This window comes from Lepidochelys olivacea (assembly GCF_965140295.1).
Source record: "Lepidochelys olivacea isolate rLepOli2 genome assembly, chromosome: 1".
Taxonomy (NCBI): domain Eukaryota; kingdom Metazoa; phylum Chordata; order Testudines; family Cheloniidae; genus Lepidochelys; species Lepidochelys olivacea.
In genome coordinates, this window is record NC_140411.1 from 66,599,416 (window position 1) to 66,623,852 (window position 24,437).

Consider the following 24,437-nt stretch of genomic DNA (forward strand, 5'->3'; position numbering starts at 1 on the left):
TATAAAAAGATCTTCTACACTTTCCACAGTATGCATCCGATGAAGTGGGCTGTAGCTCACGAAAGCTTATGCTCAAATAAATTGGTTAGTCTCTAAGGTGCCACAAGTACTCCTTTTCTTTTTGAGAAAAAAAGGTCCTTCTCTTTTGCTACTCAGAGCGTTGTTACTAAAACTCTCACATACATACATTGTTGGCAGTGATCACACTGGCAACATGTCTAATACGGAAAGATCAGAAAACATTTGTGCAGTAATCAGAGAAGCATGTGTACAATTGCTAACTATCTTTGCCCTCGGTTTATTTACTGAGGTAGGAACACATTTTCCAGTGCTGAAATCACTGAGACTCATATTCTATTATTCATCTTTTGATGTATAAATACAAAGTTCCTCATCCTGCAATTGTTTCCGTACCTTTACACATTTCTGTTACTACTGAGATCCACCATTTCAGGTGCCATTAGAGATGGCAGTAAACAATATCACTGATACCCCTCTGCTGAAATATAGCACATTTGGACACTTTACAGTGGATGAATTTCCCACTGGGAGAGAAACTGGTAACAGACTCAGGCAAATTTCTGTAATATACACAGGTCTTTACTGTTCAAGTAGTCCTTTTGATTTCAGTAGAATAATTTGCCCAGTAAGAAACTATCAAATGAGTGAGTGTGGAAGAACCAACCTCTAACATATTAGTTTGAGAGGCAGTTAACTTGTGCTCTTGTCTAGGTCCAAAACTGATTTTGTATAATCTTAGACTTATCATTGAGAGCCAAACTCTGCCTGATTCTTATGTTGGTGCATGCTGGGAGGACTGGGGGAAGGAGAGTAGAGGCTACAAGAAGCCATATTAAGGCCAAGTGCTGACCCTAAGTTTCCCAGTCAGCAAAATGCTAGTAATAATCCATACTGGCTACCAGAGCTGGCACCAGGCATAAGAAGAATCTACTCACCTTGTGCAGTAATGAAGGTTCTTTGAAATGTGTGTCCCTATGGGTTCTCCACTGTAGGTGTGTCTGTATCCCTGCACAGCTGATTGGAGAATTTTGGTAGCAGTTCATCCCGCCCATGCACGCGCTGTTCCTCGCTTGCCACGCGGCTAGTCAGCGTGTGCGGAAAATCCCTCCTCAGTACCTTCTCTACCACAGAGTGAATTACTAGAACTCCGAAGTAGAGGGGAGGAGGATGGGTCATGGAGCACCCATAGGGCACACATATCTTGAAGAACCATTGTTACTGCACAAGGTGAGTAACTACTTCTTTTACTTTGAGTAGTATAGGTGCAAGCAGTGCCCACCACTCGAGGCTGGGACTTTGGAGTCAAGTCTGGTTTGGCATCTGCAGCTGAATCCCCCAGGATGGCATAGTGTTCTACAAAGATGTGTGGAGATGATCAAGGAAGCTGCTCTTCAGATTTCCAATATAGGAATGCCCTGGGAGGAGGCAATGGAAGAGGAGATCAATCTCATAGAGTGGGTGAATATTGAAGATAGAGGTGTTACATTATGCATCTGGTAACAGAGCTTGATATAGTTTGAGACCCATTTAGAAAGTATTTGAGCTGAAATCGCTGCACATTTTGATCTATCTGCAACAGAGAGAAAGAGTCTTGGAGATTTTCTTGTTCTGTCCAAATAGAAAGCCAAGGCCCTCCTCATATTGAACATATGGAGGATGGCTTCCCTATTATCCTGATGAGGTTTAAGATGAAAGGTTGGAAGCTGAATAAGCTGGTTTATATGGAAAGTAGAAGTCACCTTGGGCGTGAACTCCAGATGTGGCCAAAGACTGACCTTGTCAGGGAAGAACACAGTGAAGGGGGGATGCACCATCAGGGCCGCTATCTCTCCTATCCTTCTTGCTGAGGTAATGGCAATCAGGAACACCATCTTAATTGAAAGATGAGTCAATGAACAAGTGGCTATGGGTTCAAATGGCTGTCTAGTCAACCATTTTAACACATGATTGAGATTCCACTGAGGAGTGGGAAATCTAGGTTCAGGAAAGAGATTTCTTATGCTTTTGAGAACTCTCTTAATGGTTGGATGAGAAAAAATAGTGTCCTTTTACCTGTTGGTGGAAGTTTGCAATTGCTGCCAGGTGAAAATCTTCAATAAGCTGATAGAGAGACCCAATTTCTTGACAGTCAACAGGTAATCCTGGACTACCAGTAGGGTGGCCACATTTGGTGTGATGCTTGTGGGCTTACACCAGCTTTGACATCTCTTCCATTTTTGCAGGCAGGTATGATAAGCAGCTCTTTTCCTACTGTGTAACAATACCTCCTGTACCTCCTCAGAGCAAGATGTCTCTATGCACCGAAACCGTGAAGGAGCCAGGATTTGAGTCACAGAATCTGCAGATTGGGATGGAGGGTGCAACCCTCATTCTCTGATAGCAGATATGGAGTGATTGGAAGAGTCATCAGTGGAAATAGTGCCAGCTGTGACAGGTAAGAGTACCACATCTGCCTGGGCCAGGTGGGAGCAATCACTATGATGTTTGCTTTCTCTCTTTTCACTTTCAACAGGACTTTCAGAATTAGAGGGAATGGGGAAAAGGCGTAAAGAAGACCCTTGTATCATGAGAGGAGGAGAGCTTCCCCCATGGAGTTCCATTCAATCCCAGCTCTGGAGCAGTACAGTGGGCATTTCTTGTTCTGGTAAGTAGCAAACAGATCTACTGTTGGTGCCCGCCATTGTTGGAGTACATCATTTAGGACCCTCAAATCTACTTCCCATTTATGATCGAGAGGGAACTTGCGACTGAGATTGTCCGCTGTCATGTTGAGTACTCCCAGCAGGTAAGCCGCCAATATTAAAACCTTGTGGGACATGCACCATTTCCATAACTTCCACCCTAATGGTTTATGTAATATATAACCCTTCTGCCAGGTGGATCCAGCAGCAACCACGGCCAGGTTCAATATCTAGGGGTTCCTTTTCAACAACACAAGACAGAACCGGCTCAAGCCCCGACCCAGTAACCTGGAAACACCACCCCATGGTGCCTCTGCTTCTCTCTAGGCAATACTTCTCCACTAGCAAGCACAGCGTCTGATTGTAAAAAAGAAAATTTTAATGAAAGGAGGGAAGTCACCTGACATTAATTAAGGAAAATGCAACAAACAGGAGTCATAGTCATAAAACTGTAAGCAGGACACCCACCCCAGAGTGCGTGGGAGCAGTACCTTCTGCCTCATGTTCTTGAGTTCCACAACCAAAAATTCCTTTTCTGTGCCTCTCTCTGCTCCCTCACCATACCACACTCACAGTGGTTGTCCTCGATCAGTGAGGACCAAGGGTTCAGAGGTGTATCTGTGTGAGTTCATCTGAGCACTTGCTCTGTCTGGCTGCCCCACCAGCCATGGTTCCTCTCCACTGGCCACCCCACCAGCTGCTCGTTTGCTGCTCCCACAGGTTGCTCCTGACAGCCAACTGTCAGTTACCTTGTGCTACCACCTGCCTCTCTGCTGTGAGCTTTGCAAGTCAGCCTCTTAGTGATTGTCAGCTCTTAGTGATTTTAGCAGGCTTGGCAGAAATGCTATCCCACCACAAGGGATTTGAGCTTGAATTTAAGCACTAAAAATATCAAAGGCTCCTAATGGAGCCTATTTAGCTCTATCTTTTAACAGAGGGGAGGAACAGGTTAATCCAGAATGGGGACTCTTAGGGAGAGTCCCCACCTCCTGGCTGGGACACCTGGACCCACTCCTCTTACTTTCACAGGAGTCTGGCATTCAAGCCCCTGGCTTAATGAGGTCCTTGCAGCTGAGAGTGACCTCCTCATTTGGGACAGGCTAAGCACAGTTCTGCTCCCCTTTATTCATGCAATAAAGACAACAATATTGATAACAACATTTCACTACCCCTGCATTCATTACTGTAAGCCAAAACCAGCCAAAGTTGATCACTTTGAGCAACACAGCTCTATCTGCTGGATATCTTGGCAAAGTAGGTGTGTTCATGTAAATACAGTTTGCTCCTGAAGTCTCTCCCGCTCCCAGCTAGCTGTCGGGGAGAACTCATTCAGACCCTGCTTACAAATACATGCAGAGCACATTGTCCATCATGACTGTTGTGTGCATGTCTTTAATCAGCAGGAAGAAATGAACATACACATTTCTGACCTCTCTGAGTTCAAGCAGGTTGATGTGAAGGTGCATCTCGGATGAAGACCATTTGCCCTGCATCGTGAGATCATTGAGATGTGCACCCCATCCTATGAGGGATGTACTGGTAGTCAGGATCAATGAAGGGGGCAGCTGAACAAATGGGACCCTGGACATATGTTCACCGGGTCTTTCCACCAGCCAAAGGATTGCTTGACCTTGGTGGGCATTAATAATAATTTGTCTATGCTGTCTCTGTTTGGCCAGTAAACTGAACTGAACCAGGCTTGAAGGCATCTCATGTGTGGTCTGTCATGAGCTATGACTGATGTGCCCACAGCCACATGCCCTAGAAGGTGAAGGCAAAGTCTGGCAGAAATCTGGGGACTGGATTGTATTGTCTCTACCAGTGTAGAGAGACTGAGGAAACTGAAGTGAGAGGAGCACCTTTGCCTAAATGGAGTCAAGGTTGGCTCCTATGAATTCCAGTCTTTGCATCCATGTTAATGTTGACTTTTGTATATTAATTTGTCGGTCCAGATTCTGGAACAGATTCAGTGTAGTCAGGGTGACTCTCTGAGCTTCAATGAAAGAATGTGCCCTAAGAAAGCAGTCATTCAGGTAAGGATATATCATGATGCCCTGAGAAGGTAAGTGGGCCACCACTACAAAGAGAACATTGGAGAATACCCTGGGGTCCAGTGAGAGGATGAAATGAAGTAATCTAAACTGGTAGTGATCCTGGCCTACCATGAATCTGAAGTAATGTCTGTGACTCAATATGATGGAAATGTGTAAATATGCATAGTGAAGGTTGAGGACCAAGAATTAATCTCCTTTCTCTAATGCGGGAATAATCGTTGATAGGGAGACCATATTGAACTTCTGCACCTTAGTAATGCTATTGAGCACTCTGAGCTCCAGTATGGGTCTCCAAACTCCCCTTTTCTTTGGAATTAGGAAGTAGTGAGAGTAGACGCCTCTGCCGGTTTCTTCCTCTGCAGCTCGTAAGATCTCTGTGATGAATACTGAGGCATATATTGTGATGATTGGGGCTTGAATGGTGGCTGAGAGCTGTATTTTCTTTTGTAAACTGGTGTATAGATCCCAATGGATCAAAGAGTTTCCCTAGAATCCTTCAACGTGTGAATAGAAGAGTCGGTCTACTCGGTAAATAACTTCCTCCCTTCAAAAGGAGGGCCCTCCACTGTAGTTTGGACTTCTTTAGGGGAGCTACACAAATGCAACCATAAAGCCCATCTCATAATAATGGCAGTGGAAATTGAGCATTCCGCTGTGTCAGCCACATTTATCATGGACTGGAGGGATGTTTTAGCCACCAGTTACCCCTCATTGACTATGGTCTTGGATTAGTTCTTATGAGAGTCAAAAAGTTCTTCAATAAAGGAACTGAGTTTTGTGTAGTTATGGTAGTTGTATTTTGCCAGCAAGGCTTGGTAATTTGCTACAAGGAACTGGAGGGTGGCTGATGAATATGCCTTCTGCCAAACAGATCCAAACATTTCCAGTCCTCATCATAAGGGGTGGATTTAAACTGGTGCTGGCAGCCCCTAGAGTTAACTGTGTCCACAATGATGGAATTGAGAGGCAGGGAGGAAAAGAGCAGTTCTGTGTCCTTTGCTGGCCCATAGTGCTTTTTGTCCTCCCACTTGCACATTGGTGGGATCGACACAGGGGTCTGCCATATGTCTTTGGCGAGGTTCAGGAGTGCCTCATTAATTGGGAGGGCCACTCTAGAAGAGGTAGAGGAATGTAAAATGTCTGCCATCTTGTGGTGAGACTCAGTCACTTCCTGCAATGGTATTTGCAGGGCTTCTGCCACCCTCTGTGCTAGGTCCTGGAATGATTTGAAGTCATCAGCCATTGATAGCGGAGGGGGCATCGGCACCTCGTCTGGTGAGAACAATGACAAATGGGCTTGAGGACTGACTTCCTCCTCCATCTCTGTCTCAACTTCCTCTCCTGGCTACTCAGGGGGTTCCAAAGCCCTTAAGCCACAACTGAAGGAGGGTGTCTCCTTGTCTGCTGGTATGTCATGCTAGGGGCCTGGGAGGCTTGCTGTCTCTGAGCCTACCAAGGGTCCCATTATGGCCATTGTTGGTATGGGGCCAGTAGTGGTACTACGGTTGGCAAAACCAAGGAGGCTGAGGGTTGGGTGGATGATATACCTGGTGTCCATAGTGAAATTGGGCCCCATATGGCAGGTGAGAAAAGTGTTGGGAACCCATATCCTCTCCCTCCGACTCTGATGATATGAAAGGCAGTGTGAGCCAGGGAGATGTTGGAGAGTCCAGTGCTTTGGGTGAACTCGGTACTGGGCCCCTGTACTGAGTAGGGTCAAGTCTGGTGTGTCAGACATCGAAAATCCATCGCACACCGGAAATCCACTGGTGTGGATGGCATCAGGACTGGTGATGGTTGTCAGTGTTGGTAGGCTCTGACCGATGGATTCAGAGATGCAGACTTGGCTGTACCAGGGTCTGTGACCGTGTCCGTACTGAGAGAGCCTTCCGTGGAGTGGATCTTCTATGCCTTTCATGCTCCCATTGTACCGGTACTTCTTTGCCCACTGTCATCAGGTCTTTGGGCAGTCCAACTTGCTCTGTTGGTTCAGTTCCACACTTCCCTGGGTACCAGTTTTAGGTGGCTTCAGTGTTGTCGGAACCAATGATACTGATGGAGCAAGATCATTTTTGACTACAGGGGCTCACAGACCTTTTCCTTGTGGTCTTGAGTGAATGGCTAGACTCCCTGGGCTCACCTCCTTTCAAAGTAAAAGGTAGTGGTCAGAGTTCCCAACGGGACTCTCAGGATTGATGGGCTGACTTCAGGAGCAGGGTTTGAGTCTTAACTCTCTGTCTTTCCTAGACCTGAGTTTCAGTTGCTGGCACCAGCCATACTTCATGGATTGGGCTTTTCTCCCAGACAGTGAATTCACTGCGAGTGTCCGTTAGTCACTGGAATAGATTCCTGGCAACTCAAGCACTTTTCGAAGCACAGGGAGCTGGGCATACCTTTGTCCATCATGGTGGGTGAGAGGCAAATCCTATCTTCTTTCTTTTTTCTTTCTTTCTTTTCTTTTTTTTTTTTGGCACGGCCAACAAAATACAAAGGCGGTAACAAAGAAAAAAAGCTTCAAGGGAAACTAAAAATTAACAAATCTAAAGGGAGCTAATGATATGTGAATGGACAGCTCTAGCTCCCTCTCTAGCCAGGGATGGTTGAGAAGGAACTGAGGATGGATTGCCCATGCAGGTGGCTAGTCTTGTAGCAGGTGAGGAGCAGCACATGCACAGGTGGGAGAACTGCTTCAAAAATTCTCTGATCAGCAGTCCAGGGACATAGACACACTTACAGTGGAGCACCCATAGGGACACTACTTGAAGAAGAAGCAGACTAAACAATTGCTTAGGGTCCCTGGAAGCTCAAGTATGTGGTGTCTGTGGGGTGGGGGTGGATATTCCTGCTTAGGGCCCACAATGGGCTAGCATCGCCTCTGTTGCTAACTAATATTTATGAAGTTCTGTCTACACAAGTGTAAAATGTTAAAGTCAATGTTGGCAGCGATGGAAATAGAATTTGTGATCTCCTGGCTCTCTGGCTTATGCTCAACATTAAGACCATGGCTTAGATGCTATGCTGCTGTACTGCCCCAGGAGTAGTCAAGAAAACAAACTGACTGAAAAATCACAGCTCTTTCACTGTCCCCACCTTGAACTGGGGACGGAGTAACTGGCTTCACTCCTTTTTTGTGGAGTATCTTATATTCTCTCCATGCTCACCATGTGCCCAGCCAGCTAAACTGTTGTGCAAAGAAGGGGGTAGATTTAAGTCTCCTACTTCTGCCAGCACTTGCTTATAGGGGGATGTCATAAATATAAAGGGAAGGGTAAACCCCTTTAAAATCCCCCCTGGCCAGAGGAAAAATCCTCTCACCTGTAAAGGGTTAAGAAGCTAAAGGTAACCTCGCTGGCACCTGACCAAAATGACCAATGAGGAGACAAGATACTTTCAAAAGCTGGGAGGAGGGAGAGAAACAAAGGGTCTGTGTCTGTTGGTATGCTGCTTTTGCCAGGGATACACCAGGAATGGAGTCTTAGAACGTTTAGTAAGTAATCTAGCTAGGTATGCGTTAGATTATGATTTCTTTAAATGGCTGAGAAAAGAATTGTGCTGAATAGAATGACTATTTCTGTCTGTGTGTCTTTTTTGTAACTTAAGATTTTGCCTAGAGGGATTCTCTATGTTTTGAATCTAATTACCCTGTAAGGTATCTACCATCCTGATTTTACAGGGGTGATTCCTTTACTTCTATTTATTTCTATTTCTATTAAAAGTCTTCTTGTAAGAAAACTGAATGCTTTTTCATTGTTCTCAGATCCAAGGGTTTGGGTCTGTGGTCACCTATGCAAATTGGTGAGGATTTTTACCAAACCTTTCCCAGGAAGTGGGGTGCAAGGGTTGGGAGGATTTTGGGGGGAAAGACATGTCCACATTACATTTCCCAGTAAACCCAGTTAGAGTTTGGTGGTGGCAGTGGATATTCCAAGGACAAAGGATAAAATTAATTTGTACCTTGGGGAAGTTTTAACCTAAGCTGGTAAAAGTAAGCTTAGGAGGTTTTCATGCAGGTCCCCACATCTGTACCCTAGAGTTCAGAGTGGGGGAGGAACCTTGACAGGGGAAGTAACTCTGCATTATCCCCATGCACTGGGGCCAAAGTCTCAACCTGCATGGGGCTGAGTAGAGAAGTAGAGGGTGAGCTTTTCTCCCTACTTCTCTGCTCTGCAGCTGACCAACATCTGTGGCAATCCAGCCCCATATGATTTTGAGAAAGCTCCTTCTTCAGTAGCTACTTTTCCAAATGTTTGTTAATGTTAATCTTTTTCCTATTGCAGATTTCTGAATTTTCAGAAGTATCCAGAACAGGGGAAAATATTTCACACAAAATTGTCAAAACTAATAAAATAAAATAAATGGCTCCAATTTCTCAGAAGTTTCACTAAACCAAAAACCAGGCTTATTTCATTTATAACAAGATGGTTTGCAATGAATAATTCACCCTGTTCTACCCCAAAAAATTACACTTTTCGTCTAAGAAAATAGTTAACTTGTTATCTCGTTATCCTTCTTGACTCCAGTTTCTTCCCAACTTCTGTTAGAAGCATCAACAAATAATAAAGACTGCACTAAAATTTTAGCATACCAGCTTATTTGGGATAGATGTGACATAGGAATGGGAACTGCTGTAACTTTCTAAATAAAAGTGAAACAATTTCAAATTAAAAAAAAAATCTTTCCGACTGAACAGATGAACAGAAAGAGATAAAAAATCTGTAAGCGTTCCAAACATCTTCCATTATCACGACAAATACTCCTTCCAAACCATGACTGACAGCACCACTTAATCATTGGCTCTAAACTCTTCTCTATTTAACTGCCCAATCATTGTTTCAGGGTTTACTTGCTGTTAGCTCCTGCCCCGCTGCACTAAATAACATATGCCCGTACCTGCCTGAATTACAGGTATAGTAGCATAGCACGTCCGTGGCAAAACCAGGATTAGACTCTAAGTCTCCTGAGTCCCAGGTCACTGTTCTCTAATCCACACTGCCACCTGCATTCTCAAGTAAAATGTAACTGAAGGAACAGTAATCCACACTGTGCAGAGTCAAGCACAGGAGTTTATTATGCACAGCCCTGGCAGAGTATCATTTTGCTCATTAGGCTCAGAGATACTGCAGATCAATTAATTACAATAGATTATATACAGTGCTCATTGGGTGGAGAGAAGTGAGGGAGATGGGTTTTCCCAAGCCCCTGGACAGGTTCTAGCAGCAAGCAAAATAAGCACAATAAGCCAATGGTCTAAAAGATTACATAATGGCTCTGCCCATGGCACAAATTAACATATTGCTGACACACAGATAATTACCCCCAAACTATGTCTATTAAAGTATGTAGGTTAAATACTAATTTTGGTGTCCAGGGGGATGAGGTAGCAGCTCTCCCGGTTCACCAACAGGTATATTCCTGGAGATTTAAAGCAAAAGAGCAGTAATTAGTACTTAACAATAACAATTGTATGTAAGTTTACCTTTGCATTTCTGTGGGCTAGGATAAGCATACATCTGTGAGGCGAGTGTGTCATAATTATTATCAATCATATTAGGCCTCTCCCCGAACTCTGTCTGGGATCTGAGGGGTACTGTGCCACTATCTCCTCCCTGCATTAGGGAGTAACCGTGAGGCCTTTCTCAGTGCTTCAGATGTCTATAACTCACGATAAGGACGCACAATTACATTCGGAGTTATGCTGACTCCGTTTACTGACTTGAAACACACAAGGTTATCTGTTTACCCCAGCTTTCTCTTAGTCATGTATTGTTCTCTGTTAGTCAGCCCCCATGGCCCAGACCATGCTGCGGACTCCGGGCCTGTATGAAAAGTTCTTAGCAGAAACTGTAGTTAAGATCTTACATCCACAGCAAATGGATTTGGCTCTTCAATTACAGCTTATCTTCAATAATATATAAGGTGGTGACTTTTTAAAATTTACAATTCTAATAACCAAATATATTCAACCTAAGCTCTATTAAATGGAATGCAAGCCTCCTTTCCATTCCACTCCAGGGAGACAGTATGAACTACTGGATTCTGTTCCTGGCTCCACCAGTGGCCTGCTGGGTGATCTTGGACAAAGCAGTCTACCACTCTGTGCCTCAGTTTTGCCCATCATGAAATGGGGATAATGATTCCTACCTCCTTCGTAAAGTGTTGTGAGTTCTACAGATGAAAAGCACTACATAAGACCAAGGTATTCTATTTTCCATAGTAGCTCTTGTAAATTTATTACTGATCATTCTCTTTTCAGTCATATCTTTTTATCCTATTCTGTGGACATGAGTTCATGAATTTAAGAGAAATCAACTTTCAAGTATGCATCCCTAGACCATTAACACTCAATAAAAAATGCTCAAAAAATTAAACTGGGAGACAAGCAGGAATGAAAACATTTTCTTTCCAAGAGATTCACTATCTAATTTAAGTGAGTCATTCAGCCATTATTTTTATCTCTTAATCAAGCTCTCTTGGCATTTTTCAATTTGAACATACCTATATCTTTTTTTTTTTCCTAATGAACCTTAGGGATGAATCACTATGCAATTTTTAAAAGACACATATTTTCCAAATCATCTGGTTGGTTTGGGTAACAGGAGTCAATTTAATTTGTATAAAGCAGATCTTTACTATTAGGATTTTCCTCTGCAGTCTTAATTTCCCTGCAGGGCTTTTAAACCCTTGATTTTTTTTTTAAATTAAGAATTACTGTATGTGCCTAAAGCCAAAAGATTTACTAGTCAGAGAGAGCTGCTGCCCAAAGAATTGACAGACTTTTAAAAACCAGTGTAGGAAAGAGGAAATATCAGTCATGCATAAGTCTGGGAGGCTGAAAATGGAACAGTGAAGCTGCATAAAATAGGTTTACTGCATTGATATACCGTGGCCTTCATTAAAACATCAAAATTTGTCAACAGTTACCACACCGTGGTACCAATGAAGCTAAAGTTATTTCCTCTGCTAAATACAGGAAAACTCTGCCATCTAACAGAAACCACAAAGTAATATGGTAATTGTTGGTATATGCTGTGACTACTATACTAATGTTTTAATAGGCGGATGTTTTCTTGTCCTAGGAAGCAAGGCGGTCAACAAACAATGAAAAACTAGAGCAGGGAGAAGAGAAATCAGAAGCCACAGACCCTGAGGTATGTGTAATAGAATAGCAAGAAAAGGAAGCTAGAAGAAATGTAATGATAAATATAATAAAAAAAGAAGCTTTAGTCGAGTGCTCTTCACAGAAATATGGATAAGTATTGCTCTTTGTAAACATAAGTAGTGACCTGCAAACTCGGTCAGGGTCTGACAAATGTTACATTAGTGGAGAACAACTGGAGGAAAATAATACTGGATGCCTCTGAACCAAAAGCAAACAGCTGATGAAGCCATTCAAGCAACCTCATCATCATCTCTCTGTGGACTTGACCTTGGAAACAAATCTGCTGGCCCCATGTGCCCTAATCTTCTTGTTTATCTGCTGTGACAGTCTGGAAATAAAAAAATGACCCTTTTCCTTGACTGCCTTTACTAAATGCTTCTTTATCCAGTATAGTGTCAGAATGCTGTATTCCATTCTTTTTTCCTCATTATAAGATCCGATGTGTCCAATCAGTGCTTATCAAGATGAAGTTTTCACAAAGATTCATTCTGGGCACAGAGAAACAGAATTTGAAGAAATAACTAAGCATGTAACTTCAAAAAAATATACATACTACATATTCTGCACACACAGCTCAGAAGACTGGAATGTCAGACAGAAAACATTTTTAGAAGGGATATTCTGAAACTGTTCAATCCACAGAGCTCCCGTTGATGTTAGCGGAGTTGTAAAGAACGAATGAGTACAGAGTATGTTCCTCACAATATTAAAATGATCTCTAGTCCAGTGAACTAAAATAAATACGAGGGCTCCACCATAAATCCTAGTGATTTTGTCAACCCAGGGCCTGTTTTTTGTGGGAATAATTAATTTTTTTTTCTGTACAACTATGCACTTTCATTTTTAATGTTCAATACAGCATTTTCTGGAAGACTGAATTCATCCATAAGTATGAGACATTTCTGAGTTTAGTGAGCCTCCATACAATAAACATGAGTGAGCAATTGTACATTCTCTTAGTTGATCTGTTTTTTGGGGGGATTCCCCACAACCCTTTTATCTTCCCTGCAGAAGAAACTTAGTCTTTTTGTATAGAATAGATAGCACTAAATGGATCAGAGACTGAAGTCACAAAGACACTGTGTTCAGATGGATGTCTCTACAGATGTAAATAAGCAGGTATCACTGTTACAGATCTTATCTCCTGTCCAATTGCTCACATGCTGAAGAAGCCAGCCTAATGGGTGAATCTACATTTGGAAGCACAATACCACCTTCAAAACTGTATGTCCTTCTCCTTCTCTTTAGATCGCAAAGCACAGAGGATAATCTTTGCCCTCATACATTGCTGCAAAAACAATTAACTGACTCAGCATTGTATAACATTATGGGAAATGTATATCTTCTTTTGTCCCCTTTGTAAACCAACAGATCTTTGTTGAAATGCAAGAGCTTTCATGATGAAGAAACAATACCTTGATATTCCTAAGCTCCCACTGGACTTGCTGAAAGAACGGTATCATGGCAATGAACAATTCTTTTTCTACAATTATACAATCTTTGAAAGAGTTAAGTCAAGTGTACTTAGTTCTTCTGTTTTATGTGAAAGCTGTTCATGTCATTGTCTGCTTATTGTTTGAAGTTTTTGGATTGAGTAAGGTAATTCAAAGTGCCATGCAGGCAAAGAATTATATACTTTCTACAAAGCATCCAGTGACCTTCACAACACAACATATCAGTGTCTCTTAAGAAACACAACTGTCACCAGAAGTGATATGATGGGTCAAAGCTAATGTTTATGTTTTGTGAAGCATGTCTTGTTGGCACACAATCACCACATCTAGGGGCCAATTCTGCAAAATTGCACTCCAGTAACTTCCCTTATGTGAGTAAACCCATGGAAAGCATGTGGGATAATGCTTCCAAGATGAGCCCCTTAACTAGAGATGAAACCAAGCTGCCCCGTTCAGGTCCATATGGCTCTAAACTGTCACTAAGATTGAGGTTGTGTGAAGAATTTTGGCTTTTGTCTAGTAGAAGCCAAAAGGTTAATAAAAAGGGATGATATACAATCTACTTTTTCTCTACTCCTTTTCTTCTGGTTTTCTAATTCTTCCTGTCTTTTATTTTATTGTCCTGTCTTCTCAGTCTAGTCTTAAATTTGGTTAGCTAACTTCACTAGTATTTTTTCCATAGAAAGTGCTTCACTTAATCTGTTAACAAAACCTACTCAAAGCATTTTTTGATTCTTCATTGTTTATTACTGAAAATATTGGCATAAAAATAGGGTCTTTGCTTGGTAGAAGGAATGCAGCCAGTACTCACTGGAACATTTGTCATGTTGTCTATGGCATCATATTTGCTTGCTTTCCCTATATTCCCCAAGATCTCTCGGAGGTTTCTGCTGCTTTTTAATGCAGACCATACATTTTTCTTTCATCCCACTTCCGTCTACCCTTGCCATGCACCCTACTAATCTGTTTTCCCTCCATTGCCTTCCTATAATTTCTAATAATTAATTGCTGACCTTTTCATTAGGGGATAGAAAATCCTGTCTTGATATGCTACTTCAGAAAGCTAACCAGTTCCACAATTTGTGCTATTATAACATTAAACAATATATCTTCTTTGCTGTCCACATATACAACAGTCATCTTTTCCTAAAACATTTTAGCAACCCTTTATGGTGGGCCTTCTAGACATTTCACTAGCAAATGTAAGATATTGAGATAACACAGTTTTTGGCATTATTGCTAGAATTGCTTCAGTAAATGCCCAGCAAAAGACTTGCAGTTAGTTCTAAAGTGATAGAAGAGAACAAGCCAGACCTCTTTTGTGTTGTAACTCATTAGTTTTTACATCTAAGGAGGACTTCAATCTAACAATACCTCTTATGTTGATTTCTTTCCAGAAAAGATTACTGAACAGGCATTTCAGAAAAAAATACAGAAGCACAGCTAAATGGCAATACTGAGGTCTTATCGAGAGACATTGACAAGAATTTTAAAAATTTGTATTTTGGGATCTGAAAAACCAATACTGTTTTTCTAATACTAATACTTCTGAGGTTTTTTAAAAAAAACAAAAACAAAACCAAAAAAACCTTGTTCCATTGAAATCTATTGTGTTTGGACAGGTAACAGATTGTCTTCCCCTCAGTGTTCTGGCTCCTGTGGCTAATAAAAAGAACCTGGATTCTCTTCTGCTGAGGTCCCAAATTAATTCTTCATTGGTTCAAAAATGTATTCCAGCATCTTCATCCAGCATCTGAGCTCAAGCTGTTCAAGTGTCAATTTTATCTTGCTTGTAAGATGTTGTGTGCTGTTAGAAATTGATGTTTAGTTGTGTAGCTAGGAAGGTATAATATTGGAAATATAACCAATTGTACTGATGAAATATAACTGGACAAGGCAGTTCAGTATTGCCAAATTGTTGCAGTCTCCTATTTTGAATATTGGTTAATGGCTTTCTTTATTATCTGATTTGCAAACATTTAGGAAAGTGAATGATCTCATATATTTTGAAGGAGCTTTCCAAAGGCACAAAAGAGGATTTAGGTTCCTAACTGCTAGTGGAAAATCGGTGAGTTCAGTGTCTAATTTCCCTTTGTGCTTTGGAAAATCTCCACCAACATATGCTTGACCCAAAAACTAATAAAAAAAATTAAGTTTAACAATCTTACCCCCAATACTCCCTTTCATATGCATGAAAGTAGAGGTGGGAGAATACTTCAAACAATTTCCATGATTATTCTTCCAATTAAACAAATTATTTTACACTGTTTTCATACTTGCTTTATATTTCAGACTTCTGAAATCATGATCCACGCCTCGTCCCAATCAGATTTTGGAAGGCACTTCAAATTCTTAAACATTAGGTTGAGTGCGGTAGCTATCTTTAGAAATCTCATGTTGGTACCTTCTTTGCATTTTGTCAAATCTGTTGTGAAATTATTCTTAAAATGAACAACAGGTGCTGAGTCTTAATCTGAGACTGCTATAATGTGAAATATATGGCAGAATGCAGGTGAAACAGAGCAGGAGACATACAATTCTCCGCGAAAAAGTTCAGTCACAAATTTAATTCATGCATTTTCTTTTTTAATGAGAGTCATCAACATGGAAGCATATCCTCTGGAACGGTGGCCAAAGCACGAAGGGGCATATGAATGTTTACATATCTGGCATGTATATAGCTTGCAGTGCTGGCTAAAAAAGTGCCACGTGAACACCTGTTCTCACTTTCAGGTGACATTGTAAATAAAAAATTGGCAGCATTATCTCCTGCAAATGTAAAGAAACTTGTTTGTCTTAGCGATTGGCTGAACAAGAAGTAGGACTGAGTGGACTTGTAGGCTCTAAAGTTTTACATTGTTCTGTTTTTGAATGAAGCTATATAACAAAAAACCCCTACATTTGTAAGTTGCACTTTCACGATAAAGAGACTGCACTACAGTACTTGTAAGAAGTGAATTGAAAAATACTATTTCTTTTGTTTATCATTTTTACAGTGCAAATATTTGTAATAAAAAAATATAAAATTAGCACTGTATACTTTCTAGTCTGTATTATAACTGAAATCAATATATTTGAACATGTAGAAAAACATCCAACATATTTAATACATTTCAGTTGGTATTCTATTGTTTAACAGTGTGATTAAAACTGCTATTAATTTTTTAAATCACGATTAATTTTTTGAATTAATCATGAGTTAACTGCAATTAATCGACAGCCCTAATATATATATATTAATCAACAGCCCTAATATATGAAGCTTTTTGATAAATCGTAAAACAAAATAAAATATAAATATTTGTTTCTCTCCCTTTGCAGATCACCTTTAAATATTTTATGTCCTCTCATGACCTTAAATTTTAACTCCTGAGCCATTTTGGTTGTATAGTCTTACAACAGAAGACTGCTTACACTTCTGTCACATTCTCCTAAAACACAGGTTTAAAGTCTATGCTGTATTCCTTGTGCAAATTCACATTGAAATCTGTGGTGACGGTGGCTCATGCCTTTCAAAATGAGTTTGCACAGTAACTTTAGCATGGGTCATGAAGGCCCACAAACATTATCCCTGGAGTGGCTTTAACAGTTGGTTTTTAATTAGAGTGTAGACATACACTCAGATAACTAGCTGCTAAAATGGACTGCTTGCAAAGTAACTAACTTTTGTCAGAATTAACCCTTTCCAAACTAGAGCATAAAACAACTGCATCTGAAACTACCAAACATGCTATTTTTCTGCATCTATACGAAAAACAAAAAAAACAAGCCCTAAATCACTTAATATAATATTTGATTGTTTAAAAAATTGTGTATAGCAAGAGATAACCAGATACAATGGGATTTAAGATGGCTATGAAATTTTAAATGCATTTCAGTCATGTGTGAAATTGAATACTCGCTCTCAGTGTCTTCAGCGTGCTGTTACTATTACAAGTTATTATTCCAGATTAAAAACTACATTAAACTAGAGCAGGGGTCGGCAACCCGAGGCACGCAGCCTTCCAGCTGCCATTGGCTGGGAACGCGAATTGCGGCCACTGAGAGCTGCGGGGGGCCGTGCCTGCGGACGGTCAATGTAAACAAAATGTCTCGCGGTCCGCCAGCGGATTACCTTGAGGAACCACGTGCTGAAGGGTGCGGACCCCTGAAATAGAGTTAAGGTTGAATACATATCAGTTCCCTAACAGCAAAAACATTACAGGACTGTTGTGGGAGGTATTGTCAATAAAAAGGAGGACTGGAATATCGTACAAGAAGATTTGAATGACCTTCAAAATTGAAGTAATAGAAATAGTTGAAACTTAATAGTGCAAAGTGCAAGGTCATACTCTTAGGGACTAACAACAAACATTTTTGTGTGAGATGGGAATATATCAGTTGAAAGCAGTAGAGGAGGAGAAAGACCTGGGTGGACTGGTCAATCACAGGATGACTATGAGCCGCCAATGTGATGGGCCATGAAAAATGCTAATGCAATCTAGGCTACATCAGGCAAGATCTTTCCAATATAGAGAAGTGTTATTGCCATTATAACAGGCACTGGTGAAACCTCATCAGGAATACTATGTGCAGTTCTGGTCTCCACGTTTAAGAAAGATTAATTCAATTTGGAACAAGTGCAGAGGAAAACTACTAGGATAATTAGAGGAATGGATAACCTACCTTATGAAATGAGAGTTAAGAAGCTTGGCTTGTTTAGCCTAACAAAACAGAGGATGACTGGAGATACAATAGTTCTCTACAAATACATCACAGGAGTAAACACCAGGGACAGAGGGGAGTTATTTAAGTTAAGGGCCTATGTTGGCACAAGAACCAATAGTTATAAGCTCGCCATCACTAAATGTAGGCTTGAAATTAAATGAGGGTTTCTAATGATCAGAAGACTGAAGTTCTGGAACTTTCCAAAGGACATAGTGCGGGCAAAAAAAACTAACTTGCTTCAAGACTGAGCTTGATAAGTTTATGGAGGGGTATTCTGAGATTGCCTACAATGGTATATGACCCAACTGTGATTGCTAGTAGTAAATACCTCCAACAGTCAGAGAATGACGATACCAAGCTGGGAGGCATTGCAAGTGCTTTGGGGGAGAGGATTAAAATTCAAAATGATCTGGACAAACTAGAGAAATGGTCTGAAGTAAATAGCATGAAATTCAATACAGACATATGCAAAGTACTCCACTTAGGAAAGAACAATCAGTCGCACAATGATGGGAAATGACTGCCTAGGAAGGAGTACCGTGGAAAGGGATCTGGGAGTCACAGTGGATCACAAGCTAAATATAGTCAACAGTGTAACGCTGTTGCAAAAAAAGCAGACGTCATTCTGGGATGTATTAGCAGGAGTATTGTAAGCAAGACCTGAGAAGTAATTCTTCCGCTCTACTCTGCGCTGGTTAGGCCTAAACTGGAGTGTTGTGTCCAGTTCTTGGCACCACATTTCAGGAAAGATGTGGACAAATTGGAGAAAGTCCAGAGAAGAGCAACAAAAATGATTAAGGGTCTAGAAAACATGACCTATGAGGGAAGATTAAAACAAAATGGGTTTGTTTAGTCTGGAGAAGAGAAGACTGAGAGGGGTCATGATAACAATTTTCAAGTACAGAAAAGGTTGTTAGAAGGAGGAGGAAGAAAAATTGTTCTTCTTAACCTCTGAGGATAGGATAAGAAGCAATGAGCTTAAATTGCAGCAAGGGTGGTTTAGGTTGGACAGTCAGGAAAACTTCCTGTCAGAGTGGTTAAGCACTGGAATAAATTGCCTAGGGAGGTTGAGGAATCTCCTTCATTGGGGATCTTTAAGAGCAGGTTGGACAAACACCTGTCAGGGATGGCCTAGATAATACTTGAGTGCAGGGGACTGCCTTGAGTGCAGGGGACACGACTAGATGACCTCTCGAGGTCCCTTCCAGTTTTACATTTCTATGATTCTAACAGATGGGGAGGGCTCTGAGTTATTGCAGAGAATTCTTTCCCAGATGTCTGGTTGGTGGCTCTTGCACTGAAGCTTGGAATTTAACTATCCCCATATGTGGCACTGGGAAAGGATTTTCCTCCAGGTCAGATTGGCTGAGACCCTGGGGGTGCAGGTGGTTGCCTTTCTCTGGAGTGTGGGACATGGATCACTTGCTGGTTTGAACTAGAGTAAATGGTGGGTTCCCTGTAATTTGAAGCCTTTAAAATGGGATTTGAGGACTTCAGTAGCTCAGCCAGAGGTTATGGATCTGCTACAGGAGAGAGTGGGTGATGTACTGAGGCTTGCGATGTGGAGGAGGTCAGACTAAATGATCATGATGGTCCCGTCTATCCTTAAAGTCCATGAGTTTGAGTCTATGTGGTAATTGTCCCTAAAACAAGTAATAAAAATTCAGAGTTAAGGTTAAACTTAAAAGGAATCCAAACACATCTGCAAATACACAGTTAGGGCATCCAAGCAAACTTAACTCTGAGCTCTAGGGACACTAACCATAAAATTATGATTAGTGTATAATAGTGTATGTGGTTCCAGATTAGATTAAATTGATTTTAAAGACATTTGATTTTCTCATGTTTTTTCACTGCATCATTATACAAAGAAGTTAGGGTGGCCTAACTGCATTTCCATTCCCCATGCATGCATACACCAGAGGTAACAAATCCACCCAGGCTATCCCGATGTATGTGTTTTTCATTGAATCATTTCCTTGCTTTCCTCTAGATGTCTTCTACATGTATTTATGGGATGCTTTGTATTAATGAACTCTAAAACATTTTTTGTGGTCCCAACGTTCTATCCATTTCCCACTCATATTTTGTATCCTAAAAAGCATGTTGACAACAGATATTATGAAAGAATTAAAGAGTAAAAAAAAAGACATTTCCTTTACAGGAATTCATTGTTAAATCAGAGAGTACTTTTTGTGGTTTCCAGGTAAAATTTTCCCATTACCCTCCCAATCTTCTCTATAAAAAGAAAAGGAGTACTTGTGGCACATTAGAGACTAACCAATTTATTTGAGCATAAGGTTTCGTGAGCTACAGCTCACTTCATCGGATGCATTCAGTGGAAAATACAGTGAGGAGATTTATATACACACAGAACATGAAAAAATGGGTGTTTATCATGCATTTATCAGATGTCAAGCATTATAACATTCATAAACCAGTCAGAGAACACTTCAATCTCTCTGGTCACTCGATTTCGACCTAAAAGTGGCAATTCTTCAACAAAAAGACTTCAGAAACAGACTCCAATGAGAGACTGCTGAATTGGAATTAATTTGGATACAATTAACTTAGGCTTGAATAGAGACTGGGAGTGGTTGAGTCATTACACAAAGTAAAACTATTTCCCCTTGTTTGTTCCCCCCCCCCCAGCACTGTTCCTCAGACGTTCTTGTTAACTGCTGGAAATGGCCCACCTTGATTATCACTCCAAAATGTTTTCTCCCCCCCCCCAACTCTCCTGCTGGTAATAGCTCATCTTAAGTGATCACTCTCCTTACAGTGTGCATGATAAACACCCATTTTTTCATGTTCTGTGTGTATATATATCTCCTCACTGAATTTTCCACTGAATGCATCTGATGAAGTGAGCTGTAGCTCACAAAAGCTTTGCTCAATAAATTGGTTAGTCTCTACGGTGCCACAAGTCCTCCTTTTCTTTTTGTGAATACAGACTAACACGGCTGCTACTCTGAAACCAATCTTCTCTATGATTTTCCTAGAACACCAGAGAATCATGACTCTTGACCTAATTATTTGATAATGACAAATTAAGAGCATTTGTTATTTATTTCTGCTGAACAAACTTCCAGAAGAAACAGGCAACATTACTAGCCAAGACTTGTTTTTCCTGGAGGGGGAAAAAAGCCAATAGGTACACTAGAAGCAAATAATGAAAACTTGGAAAATTAAGAGACATTCCTTCCACCTCCAGTACTGAGCTGAAAAATAATATCAACTACCAGTCAGTGTTACATCTTGGATGTGTAACGAGATACTTTTTTTCAGGTCACTGTACATACGTGACTTCTAGTAACATTTATGGACATTCCATGTGCTTATAAACATCAGCAATCTTCAAACACAGACAGAAAATATCTGACTCAAATCAAGGAAAATGATTCAGTGAAAAGCATAGACATCAGAGCAGTCTGGGAGGATTTGTGAACTCTGAAGAGTGCAGAATATCCAGAAGACAAACTCAAACAGAGTATACCCTTTGGATTCTTTATGGTCATTCTCTTCCTGTAGTCATTTACCCCTGTGCAGAGTAGGGGCAAAATATTCTACCATTCTTATTTATATTTTCATGCCCATTTTGCTACCACTGGAAATGATCATACAAATCACAAGGCAATGGACAATCTGTTCCTTTGTCTTTTGGTGTATTCTTTACTGAATTGTTTGATTACCAATCATACATTTAAATCAAATTTATTTCTTTTTAAATGTCATGGGAATAAACACATCCGAAATACAGATACAGACACTGAACCAGATCCCACTCTCATTTATTTAGCCCCTGTTGGGATTACTGATTTACACTAGCATATGAGAGACATCAATGCATTGTATGCAATTTAGGATTAATTTAGACTATGGTGATAACTATCTTGTGTTCATATTTGGGAGCAATCATGATTGGTGGGTGGCATGGGGACATCAAGTTTAAATACTTCTCTTCTGAAAGGTTTCTGGAACAATACATTTTTGGAATGAGATATATATATTTTCCTAACCCTAACCCTAACCCTATGAATCCTTCCCATGCTATCAAACTGTCACTTAGGGCACAGAAAAAAGCTCCACCCCCACTGAATAGAAGGACTACTTTGTTCTGTTCCTACACCTTAACTTTTTTATGAGGCTAGGTTGTTGGCCTATTGCTCAACATGCAAGCTGGAGGAGCAGTTGACTGCTCTTCATCTGGTCCCTACCCTTTTACTTCTCCAACTAAAGTGGCCCTATCTCAATTTAAAGGATCCACCTGTAGAGCTGTCAGGGTCACTGAACACATAAACCTTCCCAGCATGTCAGCATGCAGTCCACATATTTAATATTGCAGTGAGCACATGAAATATATAATAATCACATTTGCTTAATTAACCTGTCTACAGACACAGAGCTAGATTCAAAAATCATTCTGCATGCCAAATTTATGTAGATTTAAATGGTAGTTTTGCATGAAGAATTGGGATGTCAGTTTCTATTTTCATTTAAAACTTTCATTAATGAGCAAGTTGAGCAGAACATAACTTACAGTATGTAACACTGAAATCTTTCAGATATCACAATATATTAATTAAAATATAATTGAAAATTTCCAGAGTATTTAATTTTGATGTCATTAATATACTGGCTTTTGCTTCAAAATTTTAATAAAGACATAGGATCAGAGAAAACATTTAGGAAAATTATGTCAAATTTTATACCCAAATTCTGCACAACATTCCATTTTACCAGTTTCTGTCAGAAGATATATATATATGGAAAAAAATAACAAAACTTTTTTATACCTTCATTTTAAAATAACCATAAAAGTATACTTTGTTTGGTAAGGATTCATAATCCAAAGTATTTCTCTTTAAATAACAATAAATTGCTGAAAAAATTGATTAAAGTTTTCCATAAACATTATTTACATCAAGTGGTAGCAGAGTATATGCTATTGATTCCATCAAAATACAATGAAGTGAGTCATGGACAATCTTTATGATGTAAAATATATATTGTTTCTGTATGTATTACAACTTGTAATAAGCATTTAAATTCTCAGATGATTACGTGTAATATTTTCAGGTATAAACTCACTTTAAACAGGAATAAAGGCCCTGATTTAGCGAAGCATTTAAGCATGTGCTTAACTTAAAACACATGTATACATCCCATGAACTAATGCTGTGCAAATAAGTAATTTTTTTGTTTGGTAGGCAAACTTAAAAAAATCAGAAGAAAATGTTTTGGGTCAAGCTGAAACCACTTTTAAATTATTTTTTGGCAAGCCAAAAAAATCATTAGAATTTCATTTTGGATTGAACAAAACATTTCATTCAACCAAAATGAAATGTTTCATCAAATTCGATGGCGGAGGTTATATTTTAAAAAATGAATCTGTAGTAACATTCAAAACAAAAACTATTTTTTTTAATCAAAATTCAAAATGTTAACTTCAAAAATTCAAAATGAAATGTTTCAACATCTGATATGTTTGATCAAAACAATACTGCAAGTTGGACACAAATTTGTGAATGTTTCACAGTTGACCCAGATCTGCATTTTTCTGCAAAAAGATTTATCCCACAATTTTTGCCCAGCTCTAAATGGCACATAAGCATATGTTTTAGTTCTTTGCTGAATAGTGATGCTTTCCTGAATCAGGAATACACTGCCTTCAATATCTATTTTTTTTAAAAAATGATACTTTTAGTAAACAATACGCATGCAATTTAATATTATCCTATATGCTGTATTATACCAACCATACACAAAGTCCTTACTTATTTCATGTTCCCAAAGGAAAGAACAACATATCAGGATGTGGTTTTATGGATATGAACATGATCATCAGTTGTATGAGTTTTGCCCACATCTCACTCTGCTCCTGTGCGATACCAGTGATGAAGGAACTGCAGAGTGTGTCTCTATCTTTCTGGGGAGAAAATGGATTGGGGAAGTTACCCATCTTCCAAAAATGTGCTCATTTTGATGCTCTGGTGAAGATAAATGTACTGAAAGAGTGGTCTGATTTTCGGAAGTGCAGCGTATTCACAACTCCCATTTGCTTCAGGACAATCTGCCATTTTCAGCAGCATCTCTGAAAATCATGCAATTTTATTCAAGTGCCTAAATATGGATATAGGAACATAATTTTAGGCACATAATTTTGACACTGTGGTCCTATATTTATAGTTTTATCCTCCATGCTCTATTCAGCCAAACACAAACAGCTGACTGGTGGCACTTTTTGTACATGAACCTAATATAAATTGAAATTTCATCCTCCTGCAGCCTTTAATATTCATCTTATAGAGGATATAAGTGTAAATACTGCTTCACATAACAAAGAGAACTCTTGAGCTCA